The sequence below is a fragment of the Notamacropus eugenii genome, chromosome 3, assembly GCF_028372415.1.
Source record: "Notamacropus eugenii isolate mMacEug1 chromosome 3, mMacEug1.pri_v2, whole genome shotgun sequence".
In the NCBI taxonomy this organism is placed as follows: domain Eukaryota; kingdom Metazoa; phylum Chordata; class Mammalia; order Diprotodontia; family Macropodidae; genus Notamacropus; species Notamacropus eugenii.
The window spans coordinates 267,905,510-267,915,684 of NC_092874.1; positions in this window are offsets into that span (position 1 = coordinate 267,905,510).

Consider the following 10,175-nt stretch of genomic DNA (forward strand, 5'->3'; position numbering starts at 1 on the left):
ATTCTGCATCTCCAGAATTTGTTTAGAGCCATTTTTTACAAGTATTTGACTGGGCTTAGCAGGAGTACTCTAGAAAGTATGTGCTGTTTCTCTGTGTTGTTAGCTCTGCTCCCCTGGAACTCAATTTTTAAATGAATTTTATTAATTGTTTTTGAATGTAACTGGAAAAAAATAAAGCATTTTTAATTGACTTCAAAGTGTTTAGAGTAGAACAGTGGAAGCAAAAACAAGTGTACATATAACCATGGTAATACGAAGCTTAAAAAATAATAAATTCTGTAAGAAAGGTTGTTATATTTTTGTAAACTCTAGTCACTCTACCCTTCCTTCTTATATTCCATATATCCTACTTAATTAAGTTGATCCCTTCTTACTGAAGGCTTATATTAGTTGTTTTTCTTTTTTTCTCATTTTCCCTCAATAGTTGTAAAAAATCCAACAAATTATCCAGAAGGCATTTTGGAATACAGCAATCAAAAACCTCCACATGTTTTAAGAAGACTGTATTCTCCCTTATAGAATCTGTGATTTCAGTACTCAAAGAAAGGGGGGAAAAGCAAAACTCCTAGAGTATGAATTTTTGTTAATGGAAGATTCAAATTGTTCTATGTCAATTCCTAATAGAGACCTATGTTTTTAATATTCCAGAAGTTATTATTAGTTTCCCTCCTGATGATACTGACTGAGCATCATGATAGCTACTTTTGTGCTTTCCATTTTCTATCTCCTTTCACTATGGTCTCAGAAATCAGTTATTTTTCATGTAATAGTCCAACTGTAGCAATCTATACTTTTCTTATACTCATTCTAATCTGGCCTTCAAAACATGATTTGGAAAGAATTAGAAAGAAACAGTATTTTCTACTGAAATTCTTATAAAATATTCCTATGGAATTCTTGACTATCATTTTAAAATATGAACAATCCATAATCAAGTTTTTTTTTTTTTTTACAATTACTACACATAATTATGCTGTTTACTGGTAGATTAAGAGATAAAAAATCTTAATTGATTTTCAAATCAATCAACTCACTACTGGAAACTTTTTTTAATCACTGATTCAATAATTAATTCTTAGATAAAAATTATTTGTTAAATTTTATAGAACTTTAAAGTTCTCATGTTTATATCACTTTTTTTTTTCAAATACTAGATTCTCAATTTAGTCTAAAAAGTACCATTCATGTATGCAGAATCTTAAGTAGCAGAATTTTTACTGGGGTGGAAATATTTTATGGAATGGAGGATGGAAGGTGTGGCAGCAGATCAGTATAAAGGAAGTAGAAGGAATACGACATGACATAGAATATGACTATGTCAGGAGAATTGACTCTGGTCCTTGTCTCAACCAGATCAGGGATGGGATAAGGTGTTCAGATTGTAATATTGGTGTCTAGGGGCAATTACCTGATATTAGAAAGTTGGAAAAATTCATGAGGCAAAGCAGAAGGGTGGTATCTATCCATGGAAGTAAGTGGACCCTTATGTCCCAAAGTTGACACCCTAAGGCCAAGTCCTATTTACCCCTGTGATCCATGATTCATGGTGTCTGGCACATAAGTGCTCAAAAGATTTGTTGAGTTGGTTCAAGACACTGATCAAATGATAAATGTTTTGTTTGTTTTTCTGTGTATTGTGACAGCTTTTTCTCCATAGGGAGAAATGTATTCATATATTTATTAAAAATTTGTTAATAATACATATTGGATTTCGTTTTGGCCTCTTGCAATTTATAAATATGTGGAATGTCTTCCCAATAAAATACCAAAAGTGTTTATTATATTGTCTTGCAGGGTAGTACAAATAGTCACTGAGAGATCTTGAATTTGATTCCCAGTTCTCTCACTCCAAATTCTATGTCCTTTCCACAGTACAACAATGCCTCCCATTCTAGTTAGTAAATGAAGATGTATGATAAAGATAGAAGACTTACGGGCATTCAGTGCATATACCTATGTCTGTGGTGAGGGAAGGCCAATTCTGTAAGAGAATCAGAGTTCACAGAAGGGTTCATGGAGTAGGAAGCATTTTACATTGTATTCCCAGGACGCATCACACTGCCTTCTACATATTAGATGTTTAATAAATGCTTTTTGGATTGGATTGAGATCTCGCTTTACATACATGGATTGGCATATAACAAAGAAAATAAATTATGACCTGCATTTGGCTGTGACAAGGAGCTCAGTGGGCTGCAGTACATGGTCCATGCTTCTAGACAAGATGAAGGGACTCAAGATAAGACTAGAAAATGAGGCTGAATTTATTTTTCAGAAGGCCTGAAATGCCATGTGAAGATTTTGGAGCTCTAATCCAAGTCAACCCAGTATAAAATTGGGCACCACTGGAAGCTTTTGCATAGGAAACTATAATCATCAGACTTATTCATCAGGAAGAATGAATAGGAAGAAATGAAGCTGCCATATAATAGTCATAAAGAAGGAAGGAAATGAACATTTATTAATCATCTATTCCATGCCCAGCACTATGCTAAGAGTTTTACAAATATCTCATTTGATCTTCACAAAATTCTTGTGGAGTAGGTACTACTATTACTTCCATAATATAGTTGAAGAAAGTGAGGTAGTTAGTGGTCAGGTGACTTACCCAGGGTCACAGATCTAGAGTCTGAGACCAAATTTGAACTAAGTTCTTCCTGAGTACAAACCTCACTATACTCTCCACTGTGTCATTTTGCTATAATCACTTACTATAAACTAGTTGGCAGCATGTCAACAAAAAGAAACAGAAGAGCCCAGTGGAAAGAATATAGGTTCTGGAATGAGAAGATCTGAGATCAAAACTTGTCTCTTTTGTGTACTGTCTGGCCATGGGCAAGTAACTTTACTTTCACCTTTCTGGGTCTCAGTTTTCTTGATTGTAAAATGGGAGAGTTAGACTAGATGAATTTCAATGTCCCTTCCACTTCTAGATCTCTGATTCAAATCCAAGAAGCGTGGTGGAATAGAAAGAGTGGCAACCAAAAGTCTAGAATTCTGGGTTCAAATAGCCTCTTTAATGCTAACTATATTGCCACAAGCTATATGGACTCTCTGGGACTCAGAACTTTCATGTATAAAAAGAAAGGAAGGCACCTTCTAGCTTAAGATCCAGCTTCCTGTGATCTACAATGCTAATTTAATAGCCTGAGAAATTCAAGTCAGTTAGCCAAAGCACCATGCTATCTCCAAAACAGAGTTTCTCAGAGCATGGCAATCTGGCCTAATATCACTTTGATGATTTCATATATTATTGTTTTTGTTGGCGGTGGGTTTTTTTTCCCCTATGTGCTTCATTTTTCTCCTTCTACTGCTGCCGTCTGTTTATTCTACTTGGAAGCTCCATTTCTCTTACAAGAAAATGAACATTTCTGTTCCAACAAAATGTACATTGTTTTACTAAGCATGACAGATGAGAAAAAATGGAAATTCTCACTATAAGTCTGTATAATTAGAAGAGAGATCACAGTATGCTGCTCACTTCTGAGTGAGTTTTACACTGTTTTTATTTTTCTTCATTGTTGCTATGCCTGGAGAATTAGAAAGAAAGGCACCTGGGCTACTCAGTGTAGCACTTGAGACAATTTTTCTTTAAAAAAAAAAATGAAAAGATCTGAGAAAGTGTTCACCCAACTGCCTTCTCCAGGATAAGGGTAGAAAAAATAGTAAAGAAAACAAAAAGGTTGAGGATTGGCAGAAAGGAGGCTAGGTGAACTTTTTAGGAGCTTTTAGAATCTGGATCTAAATAGGAGAAAAAGTTTGCTTCTAGAATCTCAGGGCCTCTAAGCTTGTTAAACCTACTTGGACTAATGTATAGAGCACTGGATGTAGATAAAAGATGGAGGAAAATACTGGACTATATAGGAATGTGTATATATATATATATATACATATATGTGTGTGTGTGTGTGTGTGTGAATAGGCCTATAGATGTAGTCTCTCTATACAGGACTATCTAGGATTATAGATAAATAAACTCAGGTCAATAAATTAATTGTTACAAAATTTTTCATTCGAAGTACCACCTCCACTCATGTTTCTTCCTAATGAAGGTGCTTGAACGGTGTATTAGGATACAATGGGCATAGAACCATAGATTTAGAACTACAAGAGGCCTTAGATACCAACTAGTAAAATCTCTCTGCTTTAAAAGATGAAGCATAGTTGGTGATAAAACAATCGCAACTGAAGTCGTCTGACTCCAAATATAGCACACTCCCCACCAACTCATGCTTCCAAGGCATTTCTTAGCCAATGTAATTCTCATTATTTGATAATCTTTAATATAATGTCTGGAAAAAGAGTTCTTAACAATTTATGTTAAGAATTTATGTTATGTATCACGGACTTCTATGGCAGCATAGAAAAATATAAGGACATTTTTTCTAAGAATAATTATTTTAAATGCATAAAACAGAAAAAATAATCAAATACATAAAAATCACAAAAAAAATGAAGTTGAAATAATGATACTTCACCTATATATGTACATACACACACGCTAATAAATAAACATATAAATACATGTTAGTAAGTATGTGTGTATGTTTATAGGTAAACAAACTATGATTTTGGATAACCATCATTTCACCAGATGACTTAATTTGTTGGGAAAAACTGTTAAATTTGAGCCAGCTCGGTGGCACATTAAATAGAGCACACAGACCTAGAGTCAGGAAGATCTGAGTTCAAAACGATCCTCAGACATTTAAGCAGTTGTTACTCTGGGCACATCATTTAACCCTGTCGGCTTTAGTTTCCTCATCTGTAAAATGGACTGAAGAAGAAAATGGCAAACCTCTCCAGTGTCTCAAATGAGGTCATGAAGAGTCAGACATGACTGGAAAATGACTGAACAACAGCAAGTTATTATTCTCATTAAACAGTATGAAGAATTGAAAATAGTTACAATTAATGCCATCTTAAAATATTTTACTTCTCTCCCAGATAAGGTTTTCTAATATCGTCGCTAGAATTCTAGAAATTGTCCCTTTGCTGAACTAAATGATTCATTCTTCTATAGCCTTTGTCTAATAGGTTTGTCCCTACAAATGCACAATCTGAAATATATTTAGGGGACAATACATTTTAAATAACTTCAGAGTAACCCTAGAAGTTGCAGAAAATAGTCCTTTACGTTAATTTCCTGTTATGTTCTCATGAGGATGGACATAGCAAAACTTCCTGTAACTCATTGATACTCTTCATTATTTGAGTGTTTCTTTTTTTATTTGTTAAAATAAGTAGGCATGCTGCAAATGCTATACCAGTCATTTTAACTAAAAATAGATAATGATGGAGTTGCAGAATTAGCATCCCTCCATTAGAGCAAATTAATTCATTAAGATTAATAATGAATAACAAATGAGTTAATAAATATCAGCAAATTATTTTTTTTTTAAGTTTACAATGCCCAGTCTAACAATTAACCTCAAAATTGTTGTTATACATGGTTTCTATTGCATGTTTCAAATATAAGTCCACTCTGACGCTTTATAAGTCTGAAAAACCAAATTAGTAAATCCATTGCTTGGATAATTGTGTTATATATGGAAGGAAAAAAAAGACACATTAATGTTTTCAAGTTCTATCCTGCTTTGAGAGAACCTATGCATGTTCTTGAAACATCTTGAGTATTCTCCAAAGAAAGTATATTTCTAGAAGAGAGGCAGCATACATCACTAAGTACTTTGCTTTTCCATGATGCCAATTGAGTAAGTGGATTTACATACTGCTCATAGTAGCCTACTCAGGTATGGGCTCTTTTCAATTATCTTCCTACAGAATGTGAGGGAAGCTAGGTGGTGCAGTGGATAGAGTACCAGCTGAGGAGTCAGGAGGACCTGAGTTCAAACCTCACCTCAGACACTTGATACTCGCTAGGTGTATGACCGTGGGCAAGTCACTTAACTCCATTTGCCTCATCTGAGTCATCTACAGTCATCCTGATGAATACAGAGTCACTGGATTCAGATGGCTCTGGAGGAGAAATGAGGCTAGTGACCTGCACAGCGCTTCCTCACTCAAAAATAAAGTGCAAGTCATGTCATCATTTCTCTGATAGCATGATCTTTGGCAGTGAAGGATGAGCACACAGAACACAGAATGTATGTACAGTGTCTTTCTTCACCTATATTTTTTACCTTGCAAAATATTTGCACATCATCGAGAACATGTGAATGGAAAATGGGTTCCCTTATAACTAGATCCTATTTTTGACCCTTTAGTAGTCTGACAATATCTCCACTCAGATGGAATTGTTATCTGACTTTTCTTAACTTTTTTTAAGGTATTTCAGTCCCTGCCTAAACTTTACTCTTCTTAAGTTCAAGATTTTTTGTTGTTCACTTCTATCAGTGGAGATCATGGCAAGTTCATGCCTTGGGGTAGATACCTGCTTTGATGAACTGATTTAGATTTTTTTTTTAATCCTTATAAGTGCCTTAGGACAAAATCAGGAAGTGGAAAGGCAGCATTTGGAACATGAGCAACAATACTGAAAGCCAGAAGATTGGGTAGTAAGTGGAATACTGTTTGGAGAAGCAAATTTGCTTGTCTGTTTTGAATTCTTTCCCCCAAATAAGTATTACTCAAGAAAATATAATACAATTTAAATAAAAATGAATATGCATGAGCCAAAAGTGTCAATATAATACCTTTGTATAAGATTTAAAATTATAATAAATGTTAACAATATCTGTTCTTCTACAACTTCCCTTGGTCGAATAATGTAAGAAGTAGGCTTAGAATGGGAATTGACATAAGGTATCATTTAATCCAACCCTTGCATTCTGCAGAGGAAGAAACTTTGTCCTGAGAAGGTGGTATGACTTACCCAACCCAAGTTTTCAATAGTAGAATGGGGATTTGAGTCTAGACTTAGGTCTTTCTACTATGCACACTTCCATCCAAGTTTAGAGTTGAAAATTATGTTCACTCATGGTTGTTTGCTATTTTATAGACATACCAATATTAGAGGTGGGAGGGAATTTAGAGCTTATATACACTAGTTTCCCTTTAAAAAGAAAAAGAAAAAAAGGAAGAAACTAATAACCAGAAAGTGTCATTGTCCAATTAGAATCTTTCCTCCAAATCCCACCAATCTTCCTAATTTTCTTTCTGTCAACGGACTCATCATTGTTCCAGTTACCTGCCCCACAATCACAGTCATCCTTGACTTTTTACCCTCTCTTGCTCCCTCTATCCAATTAGCTATCAAATTGAAATGTCCTATATCCTATATCTCTTGCCACCATACATCATTTTCTATTCACAAAGTATGTCATGACCTCCTACCTTTATACCCAATTGGCCTCACCTCCAATTTCTCCCATTTCCTATATACTTTTTGAATCTGCTCTGATCTCCACATAGGGAAAAAGATACCAAAACAGAGAAATAAAATAGCTAACCTTATCTTAAACTCTGAGAAAAAAAAAAAAAAACTTTCAAAGATCTTGAAAAGCCAGACCTACTTTTCCATGTTAGTGATTATATTAACAAAGTACTGGGGGGTAGAGGCAAGATTGTGGAGTAGAAAGATGCATATATTCTAGCTCTTCCCCCACAGCCCATAAAATACCTGTAAAAAATTATCCTAAACAAATTCTAGAGCAACAGAAGCCACAAAATGATAGAATGAAAGATATTTCCAGCCCAAGGTAGCCTGGAAGGCCAACAGGAAAAGTCTATCACAAGGGGCACAGAATGGAGTGCAGCCCAAGGAGCCCAAATCAGCCCTAGCCACTCAGCACCAACAGGAACAGGACTGGAACAAGCCTTGGGGATGGAATCCCCAGCAGCAGTAGTGCTCCTCAGATCCCTTAACCCACAAATGCCAAAGATAGCTTCAAAGGTCAGTGATAAAGCTTTTTCATCTGGGTGAAAAGGGAACTCGGTCTGGCCCTGCCAGTAGCAGCCACTGCAGTGGCAGTGGCAGTGTCCATTTTTGGAGCCCTCCATATAGAGCCCCTTTGGGAACTGAGCAACTCATCTAAATCTCATCCTTGTGCTTGGCCTGGTGGTGAGGGGAAAATAATGGAGCAAATGGAAGGTAATGACTTTATGAGAAACCAAGAAATGACAAAAAAAATCCAAAGAATGAAAAAATAGAAGATAATGTGGAATATCTCATTGGATAAACAACTGACTTGGAAAATAGATCCAGGAGAGACAAATTAAAAATCATGGTACTACCTGAAAGCAATGATCAAAAAAAGAGCTTAGACATCATCTTTCATGAAATTATCAAGGAAACCTGCCCAGATATTCTAGAACCAGGGGACAAAATAAAAATTGAAAGAATCCACCAATCACCTCCTGAAAGAGATCTAAAAGGAGAAACTCCTAGGAATATTGTGGCCAAACTCCAGAGTTCCCAGGTCAAGGAGAAAGTATTGGAAGCAGCTAGAAAAAAATAATTCAAGGATTGTGGAAATACAGTCAGGATAACACAAGATGTAGCAGTTTCTGCATTAAGGAATTGGAGGGCTTGGAATTTGATATTCCATAAGTCAAAGGAACTAGGATGAAAACCATGAATCACCTACTCAGCAAAACTGAGTATAATACTTCAGGGGAAAAATAGTTATTCAATGAAATTGAGGACTTTCAAGCATTCTTGATGAAAAGACCAGAACTGAATAGAAAATTTGACTTTCAAGCACGAGAATCAACAGAAGCATGAAAATGGAAACAGGAGAAAGAAATCATAAGGGACTTACTAAAGTTAAGCTATTTACATTCCTATATGGATAGATAATATTTGTAACTCCTGAAACTTTTCTCAGTATTAGGGTAGTTGGAGGAATTATATACATATAGGACAGAGGGCACAGGGTGAGTTGAATAGGAAGGGATGATATCTAAAAAAATAAAATTAAGGAATGAGAGAGGACTATATTGGGAGGAGAAAGGGAGAAATGGAATGGGACAAATTATTTCACATGAAAGAGGCAAGAAAAGGCTTTTTCAATGGATGAGAAAAGAGAGGAGGTGAGAGGGAAAAAGTAAAGCTTTCTCTCTTAGTATTTGGCTTAAGGAGGGAATAACATGCATACACAATTTGGTATGAAAGTCTTATCTTACACTAGAGAAATGTAGGGGAGAAGGGGAGAAGATGGGGGGGGATGACAGGAGGGAAGGCATATGGGAGGTGGGAGTAATTAGAAGTAAACACCTTTGGGGAGGGACAAGGCCAAAAGAGGTAATAGAAGAAATGGGGGGCAGAAAAAGATAGAGGAAAATATGGTTAGTCTTATATAACATGCCTATTATTGTAGTCTTTTGTAAAACTACACATATATAGCCTATATTGAATTGCTTGCCTTCTCAGTGGGGATAAGTGTGGAAGGAAGAAGGGAGAGAAGTTGGAATTCAAAGTTTTAGGAACAATGTTGAGAACTGTTTTTTTATACAACTGGGAAATAAGAAATACAGGTAATGGGGTACAGAAATCAATCTTGCCCTACAGGAAAAGAGAGAAGGTGGGGATAAGGGAAGGGAGCAATGTGATAGAAGGGAGGGCATATTGAGGGAAAGGGTAATCAGAGTGCAAGGCATTAGGGTGTGGAGGGAGGAGAGAGATGGAGAGAAAATTTGGAACTCAAAATTCTGTGGAAATGATTGATAAAACTAAAAAATAAATAAACATTAAAAAAACCAAAGTACTTATGAGAAATGGCTATATTGAAACTTATTGGGGTTAGTGGTTATATTGATAACACTTATGGTAAGATCCACACAATATAATTTTGACCTATCTTTCAGAGACAATTTCCTATTATTTCACTACATGGGCTCTATGTTATAGCCCAAACAGACTATTTCCATTTTCTCATATTCAATAGTCAATCTACCTGTGCTCTTCCTCCTGCCCTCCATCTATGAGAATCCCTTCAACTTTCAGCTCAATAGTCCTGATCTGTCCAACACAGTGACTTTCTTGATCCTCTTAGCAGGTATTTTCTCACCCACACCAAAATGACTTTGCATATATTTCAGACTTATTTCTGTACATTCAGCTGCCTCTTCCTATTCAACAGAAGTTCATTGAGAGTACATTCTTGCATATAACCAGTTGATCCCTCTTTTATTCTCTATTTTACTCATTTTTCAGGACTTTGAGAAATACAGTAAATCTGGAGAGGATATTGGAACTTTCTCTTCTATGTAGT